This window comes from Xenopus tropicalis, chromosome 7 (assembly GCF_000004195.4).
Source record: "Xenopus tropicalis strain Nigerian chromosome 7, UCB_Xtro_10.0, whole genome shotgun sequence".
In the NCBI taxonomy this organism is placed as follows: Eukaryota; Metazoa; Chordata; class Amphibia; order Anura; family Pipidae; genus Xenopus; species Xenopus tropicalis.
This window is the reverse complement of record NC_030683.2, coordinates 12,964,549-12,977,230: the sequence shown is the minus strand read 5'-3', so window position 1 is coordinate 12,977,230 and position 12,682 is coordinate 12,964,549. Positions and strand designations below refer to the sequence as shown.

The 12,682-nt window shown below is 42.0% G+C and overlaps 1 protein-coding gene across 1 annotated transcript in view; it reads left to right on the top strand.

Moving 5' to 3' along the window:
• pten (phosphatase and tensin homolog) overlaps positions 1-12,682 on the top strand; it is a 39,972-nt gene that overhangs the window by 1,049 nt on the left and 26,241 nt on the right.

Here is a 12,682-nt window from a genome sequence, read left to right as displayed (position 1 = left end):
ATTCGGCCAAATTCTGCCATTTTTAAGGGTTCGAATTTGGCCGATTCCAAACCCTAAAAGTCATGTGACTTCATGGCCCTGGACTACCAATCATAGGCACTATATATATATATATATATATCTCAGGTGAGATTAGGGTTTTGCTTCGGTTCCAAAAAATGATGCATTTGGGGCATCCCCCCTAATCCTGACCATTGATTGTTCCCATGATTCCTGCAGGGAAACTAGTCAGGTCCTAAATCCCCTTTGGCGAATACGTTAACCCTAATACCCTATAAATCGGGTCATTGGGAGACAGCCATTGTTTGGAGACTATAGAACATATATATGTCCCATATATTAGCAGTGGTCTAAGGCTAAGACACACAGAGCTACTAGTAGCAGCTACTTGTCGCAGCTACTAAAATAGACAATGCTGATCATTTACTGATAATTGTCTCTACGTGTGTTTTAGTAGAGGCAATTCTCAGTATTTTCTATGGCAGGGGATTTTCTGGTATTCAGTAGCTGCTACTAGTAGCCCAGTGTGTCTTCACGCTAAAGCTTTATTAGCATCGCTGTAGGTTACCATTCAGTCTTACCTGTATTTTAATCTAGGGATGGTCCACACTGAGGCCTCTTAATATTGAAACTCCCTGGAAGTTCGACTTCCATCCTGTAAAATGGCCCTGGCTATGCTCTGGCATTGTCCCATTGCTCTTGGTTCCTGTGGAACCTCTTAGAAAGCGGAGTTGCCATGCTGTAAGGCTAATATTTAACAAGCGGTTCATTATTAGCCATTTACAGAGAGTCCTGCAAGGTAATGCAAATAGATGTGTGCTGCAGGATTCCACGTAGGAATGTAGAGGTTATATTGCAGTGCCCGCTTCATTGTATATGATTGCCATGTCAGTGGGGGTGTCTTACATTAATACATTCTCCCGATTTATTATACCGCTGCACCTATGTTTGTATGCTCAGTGCCCTCTTATTCTCAAAATGAATCCTTTTGGATCATGTACTGAATCCCTTGGTTTTTAGATTAAGCCGAACACCACCTTCTTGGCATAAGATTCAGTAATACCGAACCTTGATTGGCATGTTCAAATTTAAGCGACGTTCCCCAAAAATTGTGGATTTTAATCTCATTGCCTTAAGGGTTCGGTTAAAGATTCTGCTGAAAGGCTGCGATTCCCTCCGATCCCAGATTCTGTGCACGATGAGGTAGAAGGTTTAATATGGTTAAGGCCGCTGCAGATGCAGAACATTATTGGCTTTGTTCCCATAGTAGAGCACAGTACTTGGGCAGTATTCTCTTTCCATTCTAGGAAGTTTTTTTTTTTTTTTAATTTTTATGAAAAGTGTTCCTCTCCCTGTGAGTGTAGGCTTTGGCTGCCCAACAGGATGTGGAGGAGCGAGTTGTGGCGCTCCTAGAGGGTTTTTTTTTTTTTTTTTTCTCAAGCCAGCCTTCGTTTTAGTATGATGCAATTTTAATCTAATTTGGTCCTCTGACATTTGGTATTTTAGATAATTGGCCCACAGCGTGTATTGAGTTGGCTAGGATTAAACGGTTCTTTGCAGTTTATTCCAATTTTTTTTTTTCGCATGTTACATTCTTTCTTCATAGATGCAATGTAATCATGGGAGCTGATTTTTTTTCTTTCTGTTTGCATATGAGCTTATACGGGTGTTAACCCCAATTCCTGCCCTGACTGACCTTGAAGGGCAAATGGTAATTCCCCTTGCTACTTCTTTATCATTGGTTGCTGAACAGTGGGACAATAATTTACTATGAAAAGGTTGCATGGCCTATTGTATGACAGTTAATATATGCTTTTTTTCCCTCTGATTACTTGACTGCTTCACTTGCATTGGGCAGGATGCGAACCACTCTCTCTGATTTAATAGGCAGCAATTAGGTCCAGACTAAAGGTGCTCATGCACCTTCAGATCTGCTCACTTGGCGATGTCGCCAAGCGAGCGGATCTTGTCCCTATACCCAAACCTATGGGTGGGCGATATTAGGAGAATCCAGGCTAACAGCCCTGGGGCCATACGATCAAGGGTATAGGAAAAGTCGGTCCGGGGACCGCATCAACAAACCGATGCGGTCCCCGATCTGACTAGATTTTTAAACCTGCCCAATTGAGATCTGGGCGATTTCAGGCCAGATATCGGTCAGGCAGTCCCGTCGGTAGTGCCCATACACGGGCCGATTAGCTGCCGAAACGGTCTAAGGGACCCATATCGGCAGCTAGAATCGGCCCGTGTATTGGGACCTTTAAACCTGCTGCCTGTGCAATCAGAGAGTCTGTCCTGCAGAACATGATGGCTACTGTAAAGCAATGAGAGTGATAGAAAAGAGAGGTTGGCACATCACATTTTAATGAAGTGCACATTCACTGAAATTCCAATCTATACAGTCATCCTCTTCCTTTTACATTAGGCTTTGGGTACTACTTATGTGCTGTATTCACCTGTCTAGTCACAGGTAACAACCTGGCTTGGCTAAATGGAGATTGCACAGGCTTTAGTGATGTTCAGAGTTCTCCTAGCCCATCCAATTCTCTAGTGGCCTAAAGCACTGGAATTAAAAAGTAGAACAGGGCAGATAAGTAGTACCTACTGCATGCCAGCGAATGTAAGTGAAAGTGGTTGTGCAACATATATTTAAAGCAATTACAGCATCTGCGTGTATAATGGTCATGTACAGTAGCTTGGTATTAAAGGGGAAAAGCACTCTGCAGGTGGTTGGGGGCCGAGGGTAGAGAACATATAATAACATTTAAAAAAAAAAAGAAACATTAAAAGCAAAAGATGACTAGAAAAATAAGTCATAAAAATATATATGGGAAAAGTAAAAAAATACTATTAAATTGAGTGCAGTAGGTAGAATATAACAAGGTCATGTCTTTTTTGGAATTGTTAGAGGAGGAATGAGGATAAGAGTTTTAGAAAAGCACTTAAGGCAAAAGGATGCAAGGGAGAGTTGAGGGGAGAAAGGAAAGGCAAAGAATTCACAAGAGACCCTGAGTAAGGTGGTTTGCATAATATGTATCAATGGTATGTAAGGTCAAGGCTTGTACCCGGTGTTAATTGTACTTAGTGACCACCCTTATATATAGATATACTAGGGAGGGGGCAGACCATGAAAATCCAAACAGTAAAATGAAGTGGGGAAAAGGGTGCATGGGGATTGGCTGCAAAGAAAAGTGGGAAGGCGTATAGGGTGTAGTTTGTGGAAAAGGGTAGAAATTTGAGGAATCAAAAGCTAAAAGGGAAAGAATAAAAAGAACTATGAGAAAGTAGGGGGAAGGAGTGTGAAGGCTGATGGCCCACAGAGCGAGTTAGTCGCCTATGATAGATGGAAAGGCCAACACATCGCTTTCCAAAGTTGCCTGCAGGACGAAACTTTGCGCGACTTTGGAAAGCCAAATTGTTGCTTAGGCCTTAACACCGGCAACTCCTATTGTTGCTGGTGGAAAGGCAATTTGGAGTGGTAAATTGCCTGTGGTAACAGAGATCTATTGTGGCCGAATAACTCACTAAGTGGTCCATCAGCCTAAGAGCAGAATGAGAAGATAATGAAGCAGTGGCGTGACTTACACTAGTATCATCCTGCCCATAACAGCTGTGGGAGATGCTGAGGGTTAGAATGGCTGCTGCTGTTCAAGTCTGTAGTGAAGGTGTCATGATAAAGATGGAGGTCTGCTGGATAGGTTGTGAGAATAGCAGTATGTTGGAGAATCTGGAAGAAGAGCGCAAAAGATAAAGGGGAAGGCGGAAATGGCTAGAAGTTGAAGATAGAGGGGAGTTAGGGTAAGGAAAAGGATGGGGAGAGCAGGAAAGGAAGGTGAAACTTTGTTAGCCAAGAGCCAAGAACTGTTACAATTTTGCCTTATGTATCCCCTTTCAAGGCAATATTTCCCAGTATCAATAGGGTTTAATTTGTAGGGTTTTTTTTGTGTATGAAACATTGTTTTTCCATTGCAGCAGTGTCCCTGCAGCACAGATGTTCTTTTGGATGCATGGAGTTGACATCAGTGTGTGTGGGTATTGGTGCATCTAGGAGCTGTTGTGCTGGACTCGCTATTACTGTTTGGATTCATGCAAGTTGGTCAGATCAGATTCTTATGTGGCGCAGCCCTACTAGTCATGTTCTACAAGCCCTTGCAGTTAATGCCTCTGGGGTGAGTAAGGGCTTTCACTTCTGACTCTGTTGTAGGAGGGAGCTGGGTCAGCTTGGGTCATCTGAGTCACACATGCTGATGTTCTTACTGTACTATCAAGGAGGCACCACATAATTACATTTCACGGTGACCATCCCCACTCTTGTCAGCCAATACGAAGTGATCCTTGGAAGCTTTAATGTGGCTTTTTATATGCTGTAGAAGTGTTTACGTGTGACTAAAAGCAGACCAGAGCTTTTCCAACGTTTGACAGATGCCTGCCCTTTGTTAAACTCATTATGGATGTTAGTGTTTAAACCAAGCATCGAATAGATGTTATTGGAGAGTGCAAACTGATACCTGGATGTTGGGGAGGCTTAGTATGAAATGGTATTGCTTGATAAATCCAAACAAAGTTACACCTCCTGTCCTGGGCTCTGGAATACAAATATGTGTAATGTTTTAAACTAGGAAACATAAGGGTAGAGAAATATATATTCTGACGTTTTGCATACACTGTTGATCTAGTGTATCCGCTGGATCTGTTGGTTGCTTTGTTTGGTGGCTCCATTACTTGGATGTTAACCTGTGATGCTTATGGCTGAAGACACACTGAGCTTCTAGCAGCAGCTAGTTATTCACTGTTACTAAACGCCAGAAAATACCCTGCCATAGAAAGAGAATTGCCTCTGCTAAAACACAAGACAATTATCAGTAAATGTTCAGCATTGTCTATTTTAGTAGCCGTGACAAGTAGCTGCTACTAGTAGCTCTGTGTATCTTCACCCTATGGCATTGTTGATAAGCCAGACTAAAACCCCAAGCAGATGTTACTGGACAACGGTTGTCAAAATCGTTCCAAGGGTTACTAGGAGTTGTAGTTTAAAAATGCCAAAGCACCCAGTCCTAAGAGCCCCCTGTTAGAGCTTCAAATATATTTGGCTTTAGTGTTTATAAATTATAATTATCATTTTAAACTGTATGTTGCCAATAATCCATTGAAATCTCCTTAAATGTATGAATAGTGAAATATTAATATTTGCTTGAGTCTGAGATCCAAAGTACAGATAAGATTAAACTGAAATGTAGGATTTGTGGCAGACACCAAATATACATGTTTTATATAATGGATTTTTGCACCGCACTGATAAGTGTCTGCTTCCTAAGCTTATGTAGTTTACATAAACTGTGGTGTAGTTACACTGGGCTTGCTACATTGGCATTAGTACTTAAAACCCAGGACCCCTCCATAGTACCCGTTAGGCCAATGGCATAATGGAGAAAAGGCCCTTCTGTTCAGTATGCATTTCTACACCGGAATCTGCTTTGTGCGTCCGTTGAACCGGCCTCTTCTCCGCCTGTGTTTTCTAAGCTAACGGAGATAATTTTTCAGAAGTGACTTTCCATATACCTCCTTAACAAAATTGGGAGTTGCTCAGTGGTGTTCAACTGTGGCTACTCCAGCCGCCATCTCCCACAGAACATGGTCAGAAGTGGGTGAGATGGTGAATGCCAAACCTGTGCCAGTTTTGAGACACCGTGGCAATTCTGCTCGGAGAGAGATCCCAGTTAGCATTTATGGCTCTTAACTAATCCATTTTGAAAGCCAATTTTTGAGATAAAGGACTTGTTGCCAGGAAGTAATTGAATTTTACAGGTGCTGGGAAACCAGGGAAGGTGTGTAGTCGTGACTAATTTGTATGACACACGGGGCATTTCTTGGTATCTAGAAATGCAGTGACACAATTAGGGAGGGGATGGGGTGATTTATGGGAGTTTTTGATGTCACGTTCAGGTTTAGAGAAATGTCAGGCATAATACCTGTGAATTTCCCAGTAAGCCCTGGGACTAAAGTCCTTCATGCACCATTTAGAAAATAAAACACAAGCTGCTAATCTATGTATGTTGCTTTAAATGGATAGAGACGTATTCAAGGTTTTAAGAGGAACAGGTTATCCTTGCATTACTGTGTTAGCAGCACAACTTCCTTCTCTCTTGCATTGAGATTAAAGGTGGCCATACATGGGCAGATATAAGCACCTGATTCAAGTCCTTTTAGACCGATTTGGCAGCTTATCTGCCCATGTATGGGACCCCTTATGGGCCTCCCCGATCCATCAGGTTTATTTTCCCTTCGGGTTGGGGGCCGCATTGGCTAATTGATGCTATTCTCAGTCTGCCCATTGCTGTAATACTTTAGGTGGGCCTATCCCACTCATTTGGCGACCTCGTCAAACAAGCGGATCTTAATGTGTATGGCCACCTTAAAGGAACAGTAACACCAAAAAATTAAATCAAAGTAATTAAACTATAATGTACTGTTGTTCTGCACTAGTAAAGTTGTGTATTTGCTACAGAAACCCTACTATAGTTTATATAAATACCCCGCTGTGTAGCCCCGGGGGCAGCCATTCCTGCACTGGTACAGCTGGGGTGTTTGCTACAGAAACCCTACTATAGTTTATATAAATATCCTGCTGTGTAGCCCCGGGGGCAGCCATTCCTGCACTGGTACAGCTGGGGTATTTGCTACAGAAACCCTACTATAGTTTATATAAATACCCCGCTGTGTAGCCCCGGGGGCAGCCATTCCTGCACTGGTACAACTGGGGTGTTTGCTACAGAAACCCTACTATAGTTTATATAAACACCCCGGTGTGTAGCCCCGGGGGCAGCCATTCCTGCACTGGTACAGCTGGGGTGTTTGCTACAGAAACCCTACTATAGTTTATATAAATACCCCGCTGTGTAGCCCCGGGGGCAGCCATTCCTGCACTGGTACAGCTGGGGTGTTTGCTACAGAAACCCTACTATAGTTTATATAAATATCCTGCTGTGTAGCCACGGGGGCAGCCGTTCAAAAGCAGAAAGGCACAGGTTACATAGTGGATAACAGAAACTCTGTAGAATACAATGGCGTTTAGCGGTTATCTGCTATGTAACCTGTGCCTTTTTTCCAGCTACCAACATGGCAACAAAACAGCTTATTTTTTATAAACTATAGTAGCATTCCTGAATCAAAAAACAGTTTTACCAGTGTATGGCGATAGTACATTATATTTTAAAACACTTTTGTTTTTTGGTGTTACTCTTCCACAGTCCACAGTACTAGATTTATATTATGTTTTTCTAGCCCAGTGGGCAGGGGTGAGTATCTGTGTTATTTGACTGGCCTTGGCATGCAGTACCTGACCATTCTGCCTATTAGTATAACCCAACCTTCAGCGGTGAGATGTTGCTAGGTGCAGATAACATTTCATACGTGTCCATTCAACAGCAATTCAAAAGGACGGCTGGATGGTCCTTGACGTGGCCTATATGCCAAGAATGTCGTGCAGTATTTTCAAAATTAGCCAATGTAAGAGTGAACCTGAATTGGGTACAGCTAAACTAATGTATTCTGTGTTTTATTGTCTTTGCATACATACAGCGCTCTGCCGTATAGGTTTGTATGGCAGCATTCCCAATAGACGCTATAGAACATTTCCAATCAATTATTAGTGCTGTGTTCAAAAATGTATAGAGTATGCTTGTTTGTGCCAGAGTAAACTGTGTGGCATCACTCATTGATTACAGTGTATTGAAATATACAAAGGTTACCTAAACTATCACCATAAATTAGTCTGATAAAGGCTTGAAGTAGCTGTCCGTGTAGAATTGATTGTTTTATTGTTGATTAGATGTCACAGGCATAATGTATATATTTTTTTCTTATCTGTGTAACACTACCAGCACAGAATCTGTCAGCTGTGTTTGAACTTCACCTTTCTGATCAAGCTGGGTCGGCTGGCATAGTCGCAGTCCTTTGCTTAGTCTGATATTTGTCCTAAATTGGTCATGGTTATAATGGTGTAAATGTTAGCTGGGGGCTACTTGCAAAACATTGAAACTACACAAACATCCTGCAACTTGGTTCAGTGCCGCATATAAAGTCAACGGCGATATAAACAAAAAAAACATAATGTTCGGTGGTTTTAAAAGGTAAAAGTCGAAAGAATTGTCTGTCCCCTCCTGCACCCCTGGTTCTGACTCTTCAACAAATGCAGTTGATGTCGGTTTTTCTCCAGCCAAGGCAAGCCTGCTACACTTTCTTTAAGGTCCAGGACCACTAATGCAGAGAAAAGCAACAGCAATTACTTTTAAAGAATTACAATTAAAGAAGACCACTGAAAAATGTTAATGAAGGTAAATTGAAAAGTGTCTTAGAAATACTTTTTCTTTCATTAGACAAAATGTAGGGTGAAGACACACGGATCTACTTAGTAACAGCTACTAAGTCACGGCTACTAAATGCGAAAAAATATCTTGCCATAGACCATACTGAGAATTGCCTCTGCTAAAACACACGTAGAGACAATTATCAGTAAATGATCAGCATTTAGTAGCCTCGACAAGTAGCTGCTACTAGTAGCTCTGTGTGTCTTTACCCTCAAGGTGGCCATACACGGGCTGATTTTATCTGCCGATATTGGTCCTTTAGACCAATTAGGCAGCTTTATCGGCCTATGTACGGGCACGAACGACCAACATGTGGCCTGAAATCAGCCAGATCTCGATCAGGCAGGTTTAATTTTTTGTCGGATCGGAAGAGCCAATTCCGTACCCAAACCGACAGCGTCTAATACGCACCGTTCTTATTTCATCGCCATTGCACCGATATCACCCACCTGTTGATGGGTATATTGGGAGAAGATCCACTCGCTTGGCAAGTGGATCTTATCGTGTATGGCCACACTAAGGCATCTGAATTTTACATTTGACACCGTTACTACATAAGGTATATTATGTATTGTGCGGCCTTGATCCAGGGGGGAATACAGCTTTAAATGTTATAGTGAATTATAGCGAATCGTTATAAACGTGTACATTAGAGCTTCTAAATTCATGTGGCCCATCACTTGTCTAGTTTCCTGGTGAAGACAAATTGGGCCACTTTAGGCTGTTTTTATCGTCTCTTCCCATTAGTTGTGTTAACTCTGCTACTCGGTGTTGATTGCTTTCACACTGTATATTTTCACCATGTAATTACTCCGGTGATTCATTGGCATACCAGAATAGATTTATTTTTTATCTTGTCCAGGTATATAACATTTTTGGATTTGTTGTTATGGATTACTAGACCTAAAGGAAATTGTGCAGATTTTATTACATTGTCCCATATGGCCTAGTGGCATCAAAATGTGACGAATTTCTGTTTTGTTTCCCCTTGACCCTTTTGTGGCCATGTACACTGGTTGACATATAATGCAGATTAAGCGTTGCATCTGGACCAAAACGTCCCATAGGCCTATGGTTTGAGTTATATGTTCATAAATCCAGAAAATTCTCCTAACTTTTGATTTGCTGGTATTCACTGTATATTTTCTGTGCGTCCTTGCCATTCAACTTTGTTCATGAACTTACTGATTTCCCAGAACTGTTAATCAGGATTATACTAATAATGACCTTTGTGTACAGAAGGCCTCACCCCCTAGCTGCAGTGTGTGTCTGAGGCTTAGGGTGAAGATACAGAGCTACTAGTAGCAGCTACTTTTTCACGGCTACTAAATGCCAGAAAATCCCCTGCCATAGACAATACTGAGAATAGGCTCTGCTAAAACAGACAGTTATCAGAAAGTGATCAGCATTGTCTATTGTAGTTGCTACAACAAAGTAGCTGCTACTAGTATCTCTGTGTGTCTTTGCCCTTACAGATGAGGAAGAGTTGATTATACAGGGGCTTTATCAGTGGGATGGTAAATTGATTATCTTCTATTCTAACCACAGTTTCTTTTAAATCGTGATTAAGTGTTGAAATGAAAGTACTTTCAGTTTCATAGTTTTCTCTGTTTAGTGAAAGAAATAACCAAAACCATAGATAATTATTAAAAAAGGGAATAGGCAGAATGTTCATTGCAGTTATTTTCTATTATCCAGCTCGATTTAAACTTTGTTTTGCTGTTTTTGTGTATTAAGCATAGATTTTTCCTTTATATGACACTTTCAGCTGGCACCTATGGAGGTTCTAGTCATTCTCTATGCTTGTACAAAAGGAATAGCGCCATATGTATTCCGCTGTGCTACAGACGTTTAACCGGTGCCTTTTAAAGACCTAATGGCCCAGCTGTCAGTGCATACACTGCGGTACATATGAGCAAGTATGGTTAGCGTGATTAACCTCTGGGAGAGGTCACAAAGTTTTTCCTCCTTGTATTGTTCCTCAGCCAGATGAATTACAAGAAGGTATTTACTGTATTTGCTTGCTTCAGGCAAAGTGTTGCTTAATCATATTGCTTCATTAGTTGAGCAGGGGAAGAGAAGCTGCTAAAAATGGTATAGATGCTGGCAGAACTAAACCATAAAGAAGTGGCTAGAAATGTTGGATTTTAAATATACTGGATTTACGGTACTGATCCAGGCCTTTGTCACAGGAGCAATGCCATCTTGGATCTTGTTGGGCCATATTGGGAGTGTCAGTGGCACTGCACATGCTCAGTGTGCTCTTTTGAAGAGCTGAGCTTTAGGGGTTGTCAGAAATCATAAAGATATTATCAGAAAGTTATTGTCATGGAATCTAATGTTACAGGGCTGGTGATTAATCAGTTGTGATGCAGACTGCACTGGTTTCTGTACTGCCATGTAATGGGAATCTGAATTGCTAATCATACATTGCTATATGCTGTATATTGCGATAATCCCTAAGCTCAGGGGCCCCGAGCTAATGCTGTGATTCAACAGAAACAAAATGGGGCCTATCATCCGAGGCATAGGGTCTCACTGCTGGTGTTTTTGGGCTGGTACAGAGGTTTTGGACGCAAGATCCCCATACACGGGCCGATTCTAGCTGCCGATATGGCCGTGTATGGGCACCAATGACGGGCCTGCCCGAAATCGTCCAGATCTCGATCGGGCAGGTTTAAAAATTTAGTCAGATCGGGGACCAAACAACCGAATTAGCCCAGTGTCGCCCACCCGTAGGTGGGAATATCGGGAGAAGATCCACTCGCTTGGTGATCTCGCCAAACGAGCGGATCTTAGCGTGTATGGCCGCCTTTATGGTGCATTCACATCGCCTTTCATTTTTTCTTTTGCTGTAGTTAGCCTTTTTTACGATCGTTGGGAGACTGCTGAGTTTCTATGGCAGTATTTATGCTTTTTATCTTGAACTACTTCATAGGGGCTTACCGTCTCCTCAGTATACAGATTCCCAGGCTGCAGTGGATTCTGGTCATTAAGATCAGCCCTATGAGTGGCACAACTGTGCCGCCGCCGCTAACTACAGGGCAAGTGAAATCGCCATTCTTCGAGGAACTTTTTCTACACGGGCTTAAGCCAGAAAGGATTATTTCCTGCAACAGTATTTGAAGTGTGGAATATAACAGAGCTGTTTTCAAGTACATTCACTTTAGAAATGAGCTTGGCAAATGCCATGAATATATCCCCTATGCTGAAAATACCAAAGGCTTTTTCCCCTGCTCCTTTCGCCCGGCCAAGGCCGCACGAGCACAAAGTCTTCACTGTCTTAAAAGGGGGGGGATTCTACAGAAAGTCTGTACTGCCGCTGGAACAGACACCGCTTTATACTCCCTTCTAATATATTTAACTCATGGATCTGGGAAATCCAAGTGCTCTCAGATTCTTAATGAAATACTGAAAATTGTTTCCATTTGTTCCAAACATTCCTGCGCCTGTAGAAGGGGTAATCTCTTTTGTAGGGAAAGTAGGTCTCTCAGTGAAACGTTTGACACTCTTTAGGGTCACACTGGAGGGTAGAGCTTGCCCAAATGACTAGTTAGACCGGGTAACTTGCCTGGTATGTTTCTATGGATAGAACTTGGCTGGTATGTGTCTATGGACAGAACTTGGCTGGTATGTGTCTATGGATAGAACTTGGCTGGTATGTGTCTATGGATAGAACTTGGCTGGTATGTGTCTATGGATAGAACTTGGCAGGTATGTGTCTATGGATAGAACTTGGAGGCAAGTGTTTTGGTGGATTGAAGGTTGCAATAAGATATTTGGCTTTTCTGAATAGGGGGCTACGCTGCTTTGCGGTGATCCCCAACCAGTGGCTTAGAAACAACATGTTGCTCACCAGTCCCTTGGACGTGGCTTCCAGTGGCCTCAAAGCAGATGCTTATTTTTGAATTCCTGGGCAAGTTTTGGTTGCACAAAAACAAGGTGTACTGCCAAACTGTCTACATAGGGGCTGCCAAGTTGCCAATCAGAGTCCCTATTTGTTACCCCAGGAACATTTTTGCTCCCCAACTCTTTACATTTGAATGTGGCTCAAAGGTAAAAAAAACATTGGAGACCCCTGCTCTTCTGTATGGGTAGATGTGCAATTATACTGCAACCTATCTAACTCGAGCGTAAAACGCGTTGCAACCATGCCAAATCATATAAGTAACTGTGGGAAAACAATGTATTTATGCACTTAGGCCAAGTTTTCAATTGCCCAGTTACTTTTGTATTCTACTTAAAAAGGTCTTTGCCATTCATTACAATGTTTAAATCAAAAATGAAATGAAGATTACTTGCACAAGATGTTTTTC